The sequence below is a fragment of the Triticum urartu genome, chromosome 3 (genome assembly GCF_003073215.2).
Source record: "Triticum urartu cultivar G1812 chromosome 3, Tu2.1, whole genome shotgun sequence".
NCBI classification, from domain to species: domain Eukaryota; kingdom Viridiplantae; phylum Streptophyta; class Magnoliopsida; order Poales; family Poaceae; genus Triticum; species Triticum urartu.
The window spans coordinates 211354758-211373927 of NC_053024.1; positions in this window are offsets into that span (position 1 = coordinate 211354758).

The following is a 19170-nucleotide window of genomic DNA, read 5'->3' on the forward strand; positions in this document are numbered from 1 at the left end:
ATAGTTCACATCGTCATGTGACCAACACCCAAAGGGTTTACTAGAGTCAATAATCTAGTTCACATCGCTATGTGATTAACACCCAAAGATTACTAAGGTGTGATCATGTTTTGCTTGTGAGAGAAGTTTAGTCAACAGGTCTGCAACATTCAGATCCGTATGTATTTTGCAAATTTCTATGTCAACAATGCTCTGCACGGAGCTACTCTAGCTAATTGCTCCCACTTTCAATATGTATCCATATTGAGACTTAGAGTCATCTGGATCAGTGTCAAAATTTGCATCGATGTAACCTTTTACGACAAACCTTTTTGTCACTTCCATAATCAAGAAACATCTCCTTATTTCACTAAGGATAATTTTGACCGTTGTCCAGTGATCTACTCCTAGATCACTATTGTACTCCCTTGCCAAAATCAGTGTAGGGTATACAATAGATCTGGTACATAGCATGGCATATTTTATAAAACCTATGGCCAAGGCATAGGGAATGACTTTCATTCTCTTTCTATCTTCTGCCATGGTCGGGCTTTGAGTCTTACTCAGTTTCACACCTTGTAACACAGGCAAGAACTCTTTCTTTGACTGTTCCATTTTGAACTACTTCAAAAAAAATTCAAGGTATGTACTCATTGAAAAACTTATCAAGTGTCTTGATCTATCTCTATAGATCTTGATGCTCAATATGTAAGCAGTTTCACCAAGGTCTTTCTTTGAAAAACTCCTTTCAAACATTCCTTTATGCTTTGCAGAATAATTCTACATTATCTCCGATCAACAAAATGTCATTCACATATACTTATCAGAAATGTTGTAGTTCTCCCACTCAATTTCTTGTAAATACAGGCTTCACCGCAAGTCTGTATAAAACTATATGCTTTGATCAACTTATCAAAGCGTATATTCCAACTCCGAGATGCTTGCACCAGTCCATAGATGGATCGCTGGAGCTTGCATATTTTGTTAGCACCTTTTGGATTGACAAAACCTTCTGGTTGCATCATATACAACTCTTCTTAAATAAATCCATTAAGGAATGCAGTTTTGTTTATCCATTTGCCAAATTTCATAAAATGCGGCAATTGCTAACATGATTCAGACAGACTTAAGCATAGATACGAGTGAGAAAATCTCATCATGGCCAACACCTTGAACTTGTCGAAAACCTTTTTGCGACAATTCTAGCTTTGTAGATAGTAACACTACTATCAGTGTCCGTCTTCCTCTTGAAGATCCATTTAATCTCAATGGCTCGTCGATCATTGGGCAAGTCAATCAAAGTCCATACTTTGTTCTTATACATGGATCTCATCTCAGATTTCATGGCCTCAAGCCATTTCATGGAATCAGGGCTCATCATCGCTTCCTCATAGTTCGTAGGATCGTCATGGTCAAGTAACATGACCTCCAGAACAGGATTACCGTACCACTCTTGTGCGGATCTCGCTTTGGTTTACCTACGAGGTTCGGTAGTAACTTGATCTGAAGTTACATGATCATCATCATTAGCTTCCTCACTAATTGGTGTAGTAGTCACAGGAACAGATTTCTGTGATGAACTACTTTCCAATAAGGGAGCAGGTACAGTTACCTCATCAAGTTCTACTTTCCTCCCACTCACTTCTTTCGAGAGAAACTCCTTCTCTAGAAAGGATCCATTCTCAGCAATGAATATCTTGCCTTCGGATCTGTGATAGAAGGTGTACCCAACATTTCCTTTTGGGTATCCTATGAAGACGCACTTCTCCGATTTGGGTCTGAGCTTATCAGATTGAAACTTTTTCACATAAGCATTGCAACCTCAAACTTTAAGAAATGACAGCTTAGGTTTCTTGCCAAACCATAGGTCATACGGTGTCGTCTCAACGGATTTAGATGGTGCCCTATTTAACGTGAATGTAGTTGTCTCTAATGCATAACCCCAAAACGATAGTGGTAAATTGGTAAGAGACATCATAGATCGCACCATATCTAATAAAGTACAGTTATGATGTTCGGACACACCATTACACTGTGGTGTTCCAGGTGGTGTGAGTAGTGAAACTATTTCACATTGTTTTAACTGAAGGCCAAACTCGTAACTCAAATATTTTACTTCTGCGATCATATCGTAGAAACTTTTATTTTGGTTACGATGATTCTCCACTTCACTATGAAATTCTTTGAACTTTTCAAATGTTTCAGACTTGTGTTTCATCAAGTAGATATACTCAAATCTGCTCAAATCATCTGTGAAGATCAGAAAATAATGATACCTACCGCGAGCCTCAATATTCATCGGACCACATACATTGGTATTTATGATTTCCCACAGATCTGTTGCTCGCTCCATTGTTCCGGAGAACGGAGTCTTAGTCATCTTGCCCATGAGGCATGGTTCACAAGCATCAACTGATCCATAATCAAGTGATTCCAAAAGTCCATCAGCATGGATTTTCTTCATGCGCTTTACACCAATATGACCTAAATGGCAGTGCCACAAATAAGTTGCACTATCATTATTAACTTTGCATCTTTTGGCTTCAATATTATGAAAATGTGTATCACCACGATCGAGATCCAACAAACCATTTTCATTGGGTGTATGACCATAGAAGGTTTTATTCATGTAAACAGAACAACAATTATTCTCTAACTTACATGAATAATCGTATTGCAATAAAGATCCAATCATATTCATGCTCAATGCAAACACTAAATAACATTTATTTTAGGTTCAACACTAATCCTGAAAGTATAGGGAGTGTGCGATGATGATCATATCAATCTTGGAACCATTTCCAATGCACATCGTCACTTCACCCTTAACTAGTCTCTGTTCATTCTGCAACTCCCGTTTCGAGTTACTATTCTTAGCAATTGAACTAGTATCAAATACTGAGGGGTTGGTATAAACACTAGTAAAGTACACATCAATAACATGTATATCAAATATACCTATGTTCACTTTTCCATCCTTCTTATCCACCAAATACTTGGGGTAGTTTCACTTCTAGTGACCAGTCCCTTTGCAGTAGAAGCACTTAGTTTCAGGCTTAGGTCCAGACTTGGGCTTCTTCTTGAGAAGCAACTTGCTTGCCGTTCTTCTTGAAGTTCCCCTTTCTTCCCTTTGTCCCTTTACTTGAAACTAGTGGTTTTGTTTACCATCAACACTTGATGTTTTTCTTGATTTCTACCTTCGTCGATTTCAGCATCACGAAGAGCTTGGGAATCGTTTCCGTTATCCCTTGCATATTATAGTTCATCACGAAGTTCTACTAACTTGGTGATGGTGACTAGAGAATTCTATCAATCACTATTTTATCTGGAAGATTTACTCCCAATTGATTCAAGCGATTGTAGTACCCAGACAATCTGAACACATGCTCACTGGTTGAGCTATTCTCCTCCATCTTGTAGGCAAAGTACTGTCAGAGATCTCATATCTCTCGACACGGGCATGAGTATGAAATACCAATTTCAACTCTTGGAACATCTTATATGCTCTGTGGCATTCAAAACATTTTTGAAGTCCCAGTTCTAAGCCGTAAAGCATGGTGCACTTAACTATCAAGTAGTCATCATACCGAGCTTTTGTCAAAACGTTCATAACGTCTGCATCTGCTCCTGCAATAGGTCTGTCACCTAGCGGTGCATCAAGGACATAATTCTTCTGTGCATCAATGAGGATAAACCTCATATCACAGATCCAATCCGCATTATTGCTACTAACATCTTTCAACTTAGTTTTCTCTAGGAACATATAAATAATAAACGGGGAGCAACATCGCGAGCTATTGATCTACAACATAGATATGCTAATACTACCAGGACTAAGTTCATTTAATCAAATTATTAAAGAAGTCCCACTTAGATAGACACCCCTCTAATCCTCTAAGTGATCACGTGATCCATATCAACTAAACCATGTCCGATCATCACGTGAGATGGAGTAGTTTCAATGGTGAACATCACTATGTTGATCATATCTACTATATGATTCATGCTCGACCTTTCGGTCTCAGTGTTCCGAGGCCATATCTGCATATGCTAGGCTCGTCAAGTTTAACCCGAGTATTCTGCGTGTGCAAAACTGGCTTGCACCCGTTGTATGTGAACATAGAGCTTATCACACCCGATCATCACGTGGTGTCTCGGCACGATGAACTGTCGCAACGGTGCATACTCAGGGAGGACACTTGTACCTTGAAATTTAGTGAGAGATCATCTTATAATGCTATCGCCGTACTTAGCCAAATAAGATGCATAAAGGATAAACATCACATGCAATCAATATAATTGATATGATATGGCCATCATCATCTTGTGCCTTTTGATCTCCATCTCCAAAGCACCGTCATGATCACCATCATCACCGGCTTGACACCTTGATCTCCATTGAAGCATCATTGTTGTCTCGCCAACTATTGTTTCTACGACTATCGCTATCGCTTAGTGATAAAGTAAAGCAATTACATGGTGATTGCATTTTATACAATAAAGCGACAACCATATGGCTCCTGCCAGTTGTTGATAACTCTGTTACAAAACATGATCATCTCATGCAATAAAATTTAGCATCATGTCTTGACCATATCACATCACAACATGCCCTGCAAAAACAAGTTAGACGTCCTCTACTTTGCTGTTGCAAGTTTTACGTGGCTGCTACGGGCTTCTAGCAAGAACCGTTCTTACCTACGCATCAAAAACCACAATGTGGCATAGTGATTTCTTTTTGATCTTCATAACGTCTGCATCTGCTCCTGCAATAGGTCTGTCACCTAGCGGTGCATCAAGGACATAATTCTTTTGCGCAACAATGAGGATAAACCTCATATCATGGATCCAATCCGCATTATTGCTACTAACATCTTTCAACTTAGTTTTCTCTAGGAACATATAAATAATAAACAGGGAGCAACATCGCGAGCTATTGATCTACAACATAGATATGCTAATACTACCAGGACTAAGTTCATGATAAATTAAAGTTCATTTAATCAAATTATTAAAGAACTCCCACTTAGATAGATATCCCTCTAATCCTCTAAGTGATCACGTGATCCATATCAACTAAACCATGTCCGATCATCACGTGAGATGGAGTAGTTTCAATGTTGAACATCACTATGTTGATCATATCTACTATATGATTCATGCTCGAACTTTCGGTCTCCGTGTTCCGAGGCCATATCTGTTATATGCTAGGCTCGTCAAGTTTAACCTGAGTATTCCGCGTGTGCAACTGTTTTGCACCCGTTGTATTTGAACGTAGAGCCTATCACACCCGATCATCACGTGGTGTTTCAGCACGAAGAACTTTCACAACAGTGCATACTCAGGGAGAACACTTATACCTTGATAATTTAGTGAGAGATCATCTTATAATGCTACCGTCAATCAAAGCAAGATAAGATGCATAAAAAGATAAACATCACATGCAATCAATATAAGTGATATGATATGGCCATCATCATCTTGTGCTTGTGATCTCCATCTTCGAAGCACCGTCATGATCACCATCATCACTGTCGCGACACCTTGATCTCCATCGTAGCATCGTTGTCGTATCGCCAACTTATGCTTCTACGACTATCGCTACTGCTTAGTGATAAAGTAAAGCATTATAGGGCGTTTGCATTGCATACAATAAAGCGACAACCATATGGCTCCTGCTAGTTGCCGATAACCCGGTTACAAAACATGATCATCTCATACAATAAAATTTTGCATCATGCCTTGACCATATCACATCACAACATGCCCTGCAAAACAAGTTAGACGTCCTCTACTTTGTTGTTGCAAGTTTTACGTGGCTGCTACGGGCTGAGCAAGAATCGTTCTTACCTACGCATCAAAACCACAACGATAGTTTGTCAAGTTAGTGTTGTTTTAACCTTCTCAAGGACTGGGCGTAGCCACACTTGGTTCAACTAAAGTTGGAGAAACTGACACCCGCCAGCCACCTGTGTGCAAAGCAAGTCGGTAGAACCAGTCTCGCGTAAGCGTGCGCGTAATGTCAGTCCGGGCCGCTTCATCCAACAATACCGCCGAACCAAAGTGTGACATGTTAGTAAGCAGTATGACTTATATCGCCCACAACTCACTTGTGTTCTACTTGTGCATATTACATCAACGCATGTAACCTGGCTCGGATGCCACTATTGGGGAACGTGGTAATTTCAAAAAAAAAATCCTACGCACACACAGGATCATGGTGATGCATAGCAACGAGAGGGGAGAGTGTTGTCTACGTACCCTCGTAGACCGTTCGCGGAAGCGTTATGTCAACGCGGTTGATGTAGTCGTACGTCTTCACGATCCGACCGATCCAAGTACCGAAAGCACGGCACCTCCGAGTTCTGCACACGTTCGGCTCAGTGACGTCCTCGCCTTCTTGATCCAGCAAGAGGGGCGAAGTAGTAGATGAGTTCCGGCAGCACGATGGCGTGGTGACGGTGTTGGTGAAGAACAATCTCCGCAGGGCTTCACCTAAGCACTACGAAAACTATGACGGAGGATAAACTAGAGGGGACAAGGTTGCCGGCACATGGCTTGGTGTTTCTTGATGTGTCTTGGGTGCTAGCCCTACCCCTATATTTATATGTTGAGCCTTGGGGTCAAAACACTATAAAAAAATACACTTCCGTGATGATACGTGTTTGTCACAGTAGGTCGCATTTTTTGTCATGCATGTACATCCATGACGATTTTATGACAGAATCAAGATAGTCATACCTGTGCTGTCGTAGAAGTGTTCCATGGCATTACCAAAATTATCATCACGGAAGTGTCCACTTCCATGACGATAAATTGCACGTCACAGAAGTGCTTTCGTCAAGGGTGATCGACACATGGCATCCACCGTAACGGAACGCCGTTAAGCTATCGGGTCGGATTTTGGATCCGATAACCCGTTAATAGCCCTGACCAATGGGAAATTTCCAAGTGTAAAATTCTGATTGGCCGAAGGGAACACCTGTCAGCTCGTCAGTGGGCCGGATGTCGCCCGTCCATTGGAGGAGGCATGCCTATGATACGTCGACACGTGGCTGGGCCCAACAGAGGCCCATATAGGTTAAAAAGGCCAGCCCAGTCAAATGCCCGTAGAACTTAATCAGGTACTAGTGGGCCAGCCCAATAACGACCTGCTTAATAAAGGCCCATTTACGTCCCGAAGCTAGATCTGGCCCGTTAATTGTTCGCCCAATATTTGGGCCCATTTACGGCCTGAAGCCAGATCTGGCCCGGTAATTGTTCGCCCAATATTTGGGCCCATTTGCGGCCCGAAGCCATATCTGGCCTGTTAATTGTTCGCCAAATATTTGGACCCAACTACAGCCCAGTGACTTTCGGCCTGTTAGAGGCCTGATGTAGACATGGGCCCATTTCAGCCCGGTGTGACTTTCGGCCTGGGAATGGCCCGTGCTGCCCATGGGCCATATATGGTCTGACGGGACATCGGGCCCACTAACGGCCCGTGCTAAAGGTGGCAACACTTAAGCCCAACATGACTTTGGGCCTGTTAAAGGCCTGTCGCGTAATTCGGCCCGTTGATGCCTGTGCTAAGCTTTTGGCCTCTTAAAGGCCCATGATATCAGTGGGCCAACTAAGGCCCGAGATATGTTTCGGCCTGGTAATGGCCCGTGAGCAACTGGGCCCAAAACGGCCCGGTCTACATTTTGGCCTACTGAAGGCCCGTCGACGACTAGTGAAAATTGAGGCCCAACATGCATTTTGGCCTGCTAACAGCCCGTGGTTTCATCTCGGCCGTAACAGGCCAGTACAATATTTAGCCTGTTAATGGCCCAATGCTACCTGGGCCAAACTAAGCGCTGGGTCGACAAAAGGCCCAACTAAAATATAGGCCGGTGTAAGTTTGGGCCTGGCGCAATGTGTGAAGGCCCCAATCATTCGGGCCCAAGAAAGACGCAGGCCGGCCCAATTGTGGCCCGCTAAAAACCTGGCCCGTTAGAGTCAAATGTTTCGGTCTGGTTGACTACATCTGATTTTTTTCAGATAGCGAATGATGGCAGTAACTAGTAGGAATTAAGAACAAACTTACTCTATACAATAAAGAAATTACGGCATAGTAACTAAGAATAAACCTACACAATACAATAAAGGATTTAAGGTATATTACATCCACTAGGCATCGAAGTTCGCCACCAGTGATCATAAAGCGCAACGAAGAAGCAGATTACAAAAACTGGGCACCATTGCAGCGTAACAAAATAATACTGAACCGAGACCACTTCCAAGACAGTTCAAGAAAGGTTAGCCTTGCGGGGGAACTGCTGCGCAAGCTGCTGAGCAAGGCTGTGAGACCGGCCTAGCATGTCAGTCATAGCTTCCAGGTGTAGCTGTTTAGCGATGAGGTTCTCATTGGTGTTCTCCGCAATCTTTCTTAGAGATAGGACTTCAAGTCGAAGTTGAGTTGCAGAATGCCTTTCTGCTAGAACTTGGGACTGAAGAAGTCAAACTGATTCAGACAACGAATTCTGTGAGCTTGTCTGACTGTTAGTCTCAAGTAACTTGAACACTGCATCAAGACAAGACTTTGGGGTTGTCTCGCTATCTTCAAGATGTTTTGCCTTCTTTGCTGTAATATATGTTGGGTTTGTCTCACAGCCTTCAGCGGACTTGTGCATGCCATCAGGCATATCACCCTGAAACAAAGCAGAGAGATGACAGGTTTTGCACGTGTATAAACAAAGATGATAACTGTTCTATCAATTCTATCCAATTTCAAATTAGAAAATAAAGAGTAAGTTCAAAATATCAATAGCATAATTTGGCATTGTTCAAAATGCGGGGAGCTTCACCACACTACTGGATTACCATGTCAACATAACAAGCATAGATGAAGGGCAAAGAAAATCATTGTATCTATTTTGGATAATGTGCATGGCATGTTGTTCATATCATCAGCCACATCAGTAAGATAAAACAGGAGATGACAAGGTGCAAACGTGGGCTGCTTCACCACACACTGGATTATAGATCCACAAAAACAAGCATACATATAGGGAGTATTAAGTAATGTGCATGGTATGAATAAGGAATTTGGTTTTACAAGTAAAACTTAGAACTTACGGTTCTTACGAACATGCATTTTGGTAGAAACAGCAAACTAAACAGCAGTGAACGATAGGGAGTATGAGCAAATTAAACAGCAGTTGAGGATAAAGGCTTTAGAAGGACTGACTTACATCAACAGTTAACACTGGCTTTATAATGCCCTTCTCCATGTCAAGGGAAGGATAACTCAAGAATTTCAGCACAGAATCTTCTTCATAAGCATTGCCTGTAGTCTACATTTCTGTAGAGAGTAATTATAGATATGATAATACTGGAAGGGATAGAGGATAATGAAGATAAGATGCAGATTGATGCTACATAATCAACTACCAATCCCTGGAAGTACAAGTGTTACAGGACAAAATGTACTGACAAGAGGAATGGGCTACACTTCTGCACTGGCATTGTCTGTGTATTCTACTTGTTGGTAAGATTAAATATAGATCTGATCTTTTTTAGTAAATGGTGGGCGAGGGAGATAAGATGTAGAATGCTACAAAATGAACCAATCCCTCTTCCCATAATACAAGAGTGTTTTGAACACTGATGTACTGTACAAAACATTCTTATATTATGGGACGGAGGGAGTAGCTGTTAATGTAAGTACAGTGATAGACCCCGTTCAGTCCTTACAAGAGGACTGCAGAGCTAAACCTCTTCAAAAGCATTGGGTTGATTCTAAATTTATGTAAGAGTCCATACGGATCTTATAATGTCCACCAAATGGACGATTATGAGGCTAACATGTGCAGTGATGCTACATAATCAAATAGCTACGAAAGTAAGTATGGTCATACAGGGCAAGAGGTACTCACAAGAGCAATGCAGTGTGCATTATAGTTGCGAGATTCTGTGGTCCCTTGAGAACAAATGTTCTTCTGCTAACAGTTTTCGTACAAGTGAGACATTAAGGCAAATGCAGAAATGTAGTTCAAATTGTGATGTGATATCATAGACAGTACCTTACGCTGCAGCCGAGACCAATGTGTAACAAGATTATTCCAGTCACCGTCGGATAAATGTAGCACCGGAGACTTTACAGAAATTTCGTTTAGAGGCTTGCCATCGAAGTGCGCTTGCCTCAGGTAGGAACGATACTTCATCAACGAGTGCTTGAAAAGCGCAAACAACCCTTGCTCGTCATCATAATCCAGTTTGCTCCTCGCCTATTTAAAAGAATGAAATCTTGTGTCTTCTATCAGCAGAAACATATGCAGTAATGACCATGAATAACATTAGTACATTACTTACACGTAAGTTGCGGAGGAAGACTGGAAATTGTTCTGTGTCTGTGGTATAATCTTTCCATGAAGGAAAGATGCACACAAAGTTCCTGGCAACAACATAAGCTTCGTCTTCTAAATTGGGAAGAAATGGAACAGGGGTCCTATTTGCTGCAATTGGGGCTCTCTCTGGTTCGAAAAGGGATTTGGCAACTGGATTTGGTGTACTCTTTGCTGGAATGGGGGTTTTGCGTCGTACAGCTGGTGCTATGTCAACTGGCATAATCATATTGTTTGCTGCAGTTGGGGTCTGCTGAGTTGGGGCATCAGAAATGACCAGTGTAGTAGGGCTAGAGTCTGCTAGAGTTGGGGTATTTTGTGGGTCAGGTGATATTGCAACTACACCTAATGGGCTATTTGATTTATCAGGTGCCACTACCTTTTCCAAATACTTTGCTTGTGCTCCTCCACGATCAGCAATCACCCTCTTCCTTTTGAACGTCTGATACACAAGAACAACATTTGAATGGATAAATATGGTATGATGACAGATGGAATATGTACTGAAAATGGATAGGCAGGGCGTATTCACATACGCGATGTGTAAACTAAGCTAATGGTAGTTCAACAAAGTAGAAGCAATGCAAGCATCAGTTGCAAGATATGTGCGAGCAATGTAACCTTGGAAAGTTAGAGCAAGTACCTTGATGGGTGAATAAGATAGGGCATCTTCCTCTGACTCCTCTCCTAGGGAGCTACATTGACTTAGGTCTCCCTCTAGCTCAGAATCACTGTTAGGATCATATTCTGAGCATGAATATGTAGGTGGAGAGCGTTTGCATTGCATTGCATCCAAACTTAATTTCAGTCCCTTAATGCCACGTTTGATAGCCATGGCATTGTTCTGCTTTATTCTTTTCATGCGCGCAAGCTCATAATCATTATGATGTTGTTCAGAATCTGAGATTCATGAAAACATAAAAAGTAGTCAGATTTATCTATGGAATGCATTGTGGATTCAACTCAGAGAGTGTCTCCCTATAAACCCCTGCATATGCAAAGTTCACCTCCCCAACCGTGCTGACCAGACCACACACAGAAATACAAACCCCTTATGTCTCTATAACAGGCAGGCACACATTTCAAAACTGAAGTAGGAACATTAGAATCATATGAAATTCGTATTTGAACAAATAAACTAAGCAATTATGAGTGGCGTAATGTTTAGCTTCAAGGGTGGAGTGTTGGTAGTGCGACACAAAGCAAGTAGGCAGATTGTATTCCATGTAAAAGATCTAAACCTATGTAAAAGCTGGAAATGACACTTTCTTTCTATACAATGCAGTGTTCGTTACCCACACATGATGGAAGAGATCACATAGAGAAATACTATTCACTCATGTCTACAGTTCCAGTATTTAGAAACAGGGTGGTCCACCCTAAAAGAATATTGACAACAAATATGACAAGGCAAGCATAGATGTAGTGAATCAATCATTTACTTGTGAGCTTACTAGGACAAGTATGCAGAATTGTAACTGCAGTAAGAGACCGTCTAAAATCTGAATGAAGAAGTTTGTCTGGCACTTATTGTTTGCAACTAATTGACGTGAATAATTGGATATTATATTGAATGAGTAAGAAAGACAAGTAAAATTGTCAACAAACCTGGCTTGCAGTAGTAATCTGGGTCAATGTCACTATGACCAACAATCCAAAATGACTAGTTTCTGTTCCGAGGGCCGGAATTTTGAAAACCCTGTGAACTTTAGAGGTACTAAAGATTACCGAAATACATCTGAACCATTAAGTGTAGGTAGCACTGACCACACAACAAACCCTAATGACAGTCCTACCTAATGAGTAATGAATCAATTAGAAAATGGGTGATGAGGAGTGGCTGTTAAGTGTAGAGGACGTATCTCAGGATAAATCGGGTTGGCTTGGTGGGTGCTGCACGCCTGAGCCCTTAACGGACTGGGAAAGTAGGCACGGCGGCGCGCCCGGGCAGCGGTGACGTTGTTGGGCGAGCGGCTCCTGGCCTCCTATTAGTCCGGCGTCTCCTCCTGGAATCATGCCGTCCGGGAACGGCAAGTCGCCGGCGAGGCAGGCGGCTGGGGGCGAGTAGAGATCGGAAGCGCGCAGCAGAACAAAGGGGAATCGGGGCCTGGGACGACCCAAAATCCCAGGGTGGGCCGGCCCACTGTGGGCACCCTGTAGAGATACACACCCGAGCGGCGAACATGCATTTTCGAAACTAATTTAGGAACATTTAGCTGACCAATTAAACAACTCTATTTTAATAATATCAGATTCGTATTTGAACAATTAAGCTTGTTTAGCTTGATGGGTGGAGCAGTGTTATTATGACACGAAGCACGTATTCTGATCGTATAGTGATCATAAAAGGGGGAAACTCTAAGCATATTTTTTTAGCAAAAGAGAGTTTCCCCTCCGATTTCTATTAAAGAAACCACCACGCACTACAAAAAAAGACACATCCGTGACATTTTGGGCCGAACGAAAAAAAATTCTGTCATACATATGACACTTCTATGACGATAATTGTGACAAAACCCGGTATCATCATAGATGTGGTGGGCTCCTACTTCTATGACAAAAAATCATGACAAAAAATGGGCTTTTCGTCCTGGGCGGGCCGGAGACGCAGCTACATGACATTCTTTGGGCCGTCCATGACAGAAAAAACCATGGTAGAAGCAAGGGGGGGGGGGAATTTCGGGGATTTTCCGGTTACGGTGGGAGGTCGGGGGCCGAGCGATGCGCGTTTCTCTCATACATGTACGCGCGTGTGTTTGAGGCGTTGGCTCAAACTGAACCCGAGCGAGGCGTTGGGCTCTAACTGAACCCGAGCGATTGCACTGCAGGCTACGCGTTACTGAACCCGAGCGATCGATCGATGGCTGTTAACTGAACCCGATCGAGCGATTCCTTGGCTACTGCTGCTAACTGAAGCCGGTCGATGGGATGAACAGTGAGCGTTGCGGGGGGGTTTGGATGAACAGTGAGCGGTGGTGTTGCCTCTGGATGAACAGGACCCCGTGGTGTGGTGGAGGGCTGGATGAACAGTAGATAGTGGAGGGTTGCCCGTGGAGGGGTGGATGAAGAGGACCCCGTGGTGTGGAGGGCAGGATGAACAGTATACGGTGGGGGGTGCCCGTGGAGGGGTGGTTGAACAGGACCCCGTGGTGTGGAGGGCTGGTTGAACAGTAGACGGTGGAGTAGCGCGTGGTGGAGGCTGGATGAACAGGAGCCCGTGGAGGCTGGAGGAGGTCGACGGTGGATGAACAGTAGCTCGTGGAGGCTGGAGGGGGTCGACGGTGGAGATGAACAGTATCCCGTGGAGTCCCGTTTTGCGGTACGCCACACCTCTCCCGATGAACAGGACCCCCGTTTCGATCGTAGCGCTCCAACACAAGTCCGTTTACTCCGTTTTGCGGTACGCCACACCCCTCCCGATCAACAGGACCCCCGTTTCGACCGTAGGAGGTCCGTTTCCTCCGTTTTGCGGTACGCCACACCCCTCCCGATCAACAGGACCCCCCGTTTCGACCGTAGGAGGTCCGTTTCCTTCGTTGTGCGGTACGCCAGGCCTCATTTCCATCGCCTCTTCCGTCCAAGCCCTCCCGATGAACACGACCACGCATTCCGTTCCGACCCATGAACACAACGACGACGTTGTTTCTCCGTTCTGACCCAGCAATGTACACGAGCCCTCGCCGTACGTATGCGCGAGTAGGCGTTTGAGACCCCGTCCGTATGTACACATACGTGGCCATATTTTGTTTCTTGCACCCTGGCCGCTGTACGTACGTGTACATGCTACGTGCGCGCCTCTACTACGACACGTGCACGCCTCTACTACGACACGTGCGCGCCTCTACATCCACCAGTATATATGTACGTACACGTTTGCGACCAGAATGACAACGCTACGTACGCTTCGACCAGGTGAGTCCCGACTGTCAGGCACTTCCTTGCGTGCGAAGGTGTAGCTGGTGGGTCCCAGCAGTCAGGGGGAAACGTTTTTTCGCGAAATACGGTGGTCCGTCCGATGGGTCCCTGCTGTCAGGTGGAGGAAACATTATTTTCCGCGTAATAAGGAGGCACTTCCTTGCTGCGGCCGTGGACCCAGCTGTCAGCCTCTCCACGTACAGTCCACGTCCGATGGAAGTCGTTCCTTAACTATGTTAACCATGCCGCGCCGAGAGCACCAGGGAAGTGGACGACGACGAGGCCTAGGAAGGGGACGGCGCGGAGCCGAGGAAGACACAGAAGTGGAAGCCCGCGCGGAGAGGAGTACGAGGGTTCACTGGTTCGGCTGCGGTGTGAGGCTGTCGTCGCCGCAGAATAACAGGGGGCGTGGGTGAGTAGAGGGATGGCCTGGCCAGCGATGGAGTAGTACGGGGCGGTGAGGCCTCCGCGGCATCACAGCCGGCCATGGGAGGCAGGAGCATGCGGCATGACCGGTGTTGCTTTGGGCGGCTGGAGCAAGAATACCAGAGGTTGAAGAAGCACTACGGCTGTTGGATGCACATCGTACGGTCACTGGAGCTAGAATCGTTCATATTGACTAAAGTTGACAAAGGCCCCCGTCCTAGTCAACTTAGTAGGCCCACAAGTCAGCCTCCCACCATGGTGGGTCCCAGCTAGCAGGGGGAGTATTCTTTTTTTGTGCGTAACAAGGAGGCACTTCCGGTGGGTCCGAGCTGACAGCGGGGGAACGTTTTTTTCGCGAAATATGCTGGCCCGTCCGATGGGTCCGAGCTGTCAGGGGGGTAATGTTTTTTTTCGCGAAATAAGGTGGCACGTCCAGTGGGTCCCTGCTGTAAGGTGGAGGAATAATTATTTTGCGCGTAATAAGGAGGCACTTCCTTGTGGCCGCCTGGACCCAGCTGTCAGCCTCTCCACGTACAGTACTCTTCCGATGGAAGTCGGTCGTTGACCACGCCGCGCCGAGAGCACCAGGGCGGTGGTCTAGACGACGGCGAGGCCTAGGAAGGGGACGACGCAGAGCCGGGGAAGATGCAGCAGTGGAAGCCCGCACGGAGAGGAGTACAAGGGTTCACTGGTTCGGCTGTGGTGTGAGGCTGCCGTCGCCACAGAATAACAGGGGGTGTGGGTGAGTGGAGGGATGGCCTGGCCAGCGATGGGAGTAGTATGGGGGCGGTGAGGCCTCCGCGGCAGCACAACCGGCCACGCGAGGCAGGAGCAGGCGGCACGACCGGCGCTGCTTTGGGTGGCTAGACCAAGAAGAACAGAGGTTGAGGAAGCACTACGACCATTGGATGGACATCGTATGGTCACTGAAGCTAGAAACGTTTATTATTGACTAAGTTGACAAAGCCCTTGGTACGCTCCAACTTAGTAGGCCCACAGGTCAGCCTCCGAAACGGTGCGCCCAAGATGTCAGGGGGAGGAATCATTTTTTGGGCGGCCGAAGCTAAGAATATCCGAAATTGAAGAAGAAGCACGACATCCGTTGGATAGACATCCAACGGCCACTGCTGCTAGAACCGTGTGTTGACTATAATAAGTTGGCAAAGCCTTGCATACGCGTCAACTTATTTTTTTAGGGGACACGTCACTTAGTAGGCCCACCAGTGTGTGGCATAGAACTTAGAGCCCATTTACGTTTTGTAAGAATGTACAACCCATTTTGGAATTCTAATGGAATTTACAACAACCCATTTACAGTTTGTTAAAAGTACAGCCCATTTTCTAGCTAGGACAATGATTAATAATTTCAACGAACCGTTGAAGACAGAATTCAATAAAATTTCCCACATTTTGATGGGCTCCGAAATATTTTTATCCCGATATTTCTAGTCAGATTAAATATAAATTTGTATTACGTAAAAATTTAACGAAACATTGCGCGCGCAATAATGAAAATTTAAGATTTTCAAAATCCATAAATAATATTTTATAAACTAATATCGTGTTTGGTGCATTTTTTATAGTTACTGCCCAGTTTTTATAATTACATCACATTTATTATTTTTTAAAGCTCATTTTCCTGTTAAGCCTAATGCATCCCTCCTAGGAAAGATTTGCAGCCCAGCGGGTATTCCTCAAAAAGACGTATAGCTGGGCTAGCCATTTTCATCTTGAAAAAATTAGTATCTGGGCTGGATATCTGGCCTGGGCTAGACGGGCCACAACTCGCCCAGTTAATACCCTGCTCTCCTCAATACTGCTCAAGCTGCTTGGTCCCAGCTGTCGGCCGCACCTTGTGCAATTCTCTCATTTATATTGACTACATAGGTTGACAATGGTGTGGGACCGTGATGTCAGGAAACCAGGAGAAAGCAAAAAAAAATATAGTTGTACATAATAAGGTGAAAGTGCATTATATCGACTAGAGGAGGGGTGAATAGGCGATTTTTATGAAAGTCTTCAAAACGTGGAAGTTATGAAGACAAACAATAGAAATAAACCTATTTCCCTGCAGCGGAAGGTAGACTACACTAGGCAAGCCATAGTCAAGTATTCAATAGAGTGAAAGCACAATGACTAATAGCAGCAATGTAGTAAGGATCAGGTAGGAAGATATTGTGAAGCCAGACAGAATACGCAGTCACTCAGTGAAGACAAAAGATAGTGCAAACATATAGTGACTTCACAAGGAGTAACAGTAAGTAAAGGGAAGGGAAGATGAAACCAGTGACTCGTTGAAGACAATGATTTGTTGGACCAGTTCCAGTTGCTGTGACAACTGTACGTCTGGTTGGGGCGGCTAGGTATTTAAACCTTAGGACACACAGTCCCGGACACCCAGTCCTGAACACGCAGCTCAGGACACCCAGTCCTCACCGTATTCCCCTTGAGCTAAGGTCACACAGACCTCGCCCAATCACTCTGGTAAGTCTTCAAGGTAGACTCCCAAACCTTCACAGACTTCGTTCACCGGCAATCCACAATGTCCCTTGGATGCTCAGAACGCAACGCCTAACCGGCTGGAGGATGCACAGTCCTCAAGTGTAATAAGTCTTCAGATCACACAGACAAGAAGACTTAAGTGATGCCTGATTCTCTTTGGCTCTGGGTGGTTAGGGCTTTATCCTCGCAAGGAATTATCTCTCAAAGGCTTCGAGGTGGGTTGCTCTCAAACGACAAAAGCCGTACTCTCAATCTGAGCAGCCAACCGTTTATGGTTGTAGGGGTGGGCTATTTATAGCCACTTGGCAACCCGACCTGATTTGTCCGAAATGACCCTGGGTCACTAAGGAACAGACACGTGTTCCAACGGTCAGATTTCAAACTCACACGGCAACTTTACTTGGGCTACAAGCAAAGCTGACTTGTCCGACTCTGGACAAGATTCGCTCTCATAGTCTTCACTCGAAGACATAGGTTTTTGGTTAGGCATCACTTCAGTCATTCTGACAGGTTCTCTTGGACCCCACTTAACAGTACGGTGGTTCCTATGACTCAACACAAAAGAAAAAGAACTATGAAAGATCAAAGTCTTCGAGCTCCATAGGCTTCATGTGGTGTCTTCTCTTATCATAGTCTTCAATGTGAATATCTTCATATACCACCTTTGACTTCAATGTCTTGATACATTTTTAGGGGTCATCTCTGGTAGTAAAACCGAATCAATGAGGGACTTCTACCTGTGTTATCCTGCAATTCTCACAAACACATTAGTCCCTCAACTAGGTTTGTCGTCAATACTCCAAAACCAACTAGGGGTGGCACTAGATGCACTTACAATCTCCCCATTTTTGGTGATTGATGACAAACTAGTTGAAGTTTTCAACGGGGAATATAATCTGTGAAATTGTAAAGGATAAGGAATTGTCTTCATAAGTTGCAAGGGCTCCCCATGAAGATGTGCATATAAGTAATTTGCTTTTGGAATGCAAATGCACATGGTAGGTTGTACTTGTGGAGATCCACTTCAACTTATGATGACAATCCACTATGCATGTGGAAGTATATGAAGATAATGACATGCATAATGGAAAATGGACGTCTGCAGAATGATCTAAGTGCGGAATTTATCGTCGCACATGCAGAATTTATCTTCGCAAAACAAAGTGGCAGATAAGTAGCGGACGACCATCGAGTTTAAGTGTTACAACTCAAAGAACCAAATGTAGCAAAAAAAACGAGAGTTGTAAGCACGAAGCAAAAATATAAAGCACCCGCCCATATGGACCCGCTTGAAGACTATCAACCTCATATGCTTCTCCCCCTTTTGTTAGTAAGGACCAAAAAGGTTTGAAGACATAGAGCATCTACTCGTTCCCATGCGGAGTAGGTGAAGTAGCAGTGTTGTTGGTGGTGTTTGGCAGTGCAGAAGAGCTTGGAGCAGAGTTGACGCGTGCTGAAGGAGGTGGCGGTGAAGTAGCATCGTCTTCATCCTCGATAACTCTGGCAGTCATTGTTGCAGCAGAGGAAGAGAACTCAGAGTCTTCAAGGGATGGAGTTCCTAGCAGCACAGCTCTTCGAGGAGGTGTGGAGTCAAACTTGAATTGCTCAGTGAAGCCATCCTCTTGAAGATCATCTTCAGAACACATCATCGTCAGCCCTTTCCATGTGTGGCAACAGGTTTCATGGGCAACAAAAGCATTCTTGGTGGCAAGATTGCAAATGCGATTAACATCGACCAAGAGGCTTTTCATCTGACGCTTCAGCCAGTCATGATGCCTATCCTGTTTCTGATGAAGAGCCACAAGAAGCTCTCGGTCGTTGAGTACACGAGTGTGCTTCTTGGGTCTTGGAGCAGTTGTACTATCAGTGGCTTCAGTGGAAGCAGGGTGTGGTGCACGTGTAGTGCCAGCCATAGGATACACCCGAGTGACTGCTTCAACTCCTTCAATGTTCTGTGAGAAACTCTGATGCTCTGCATTCT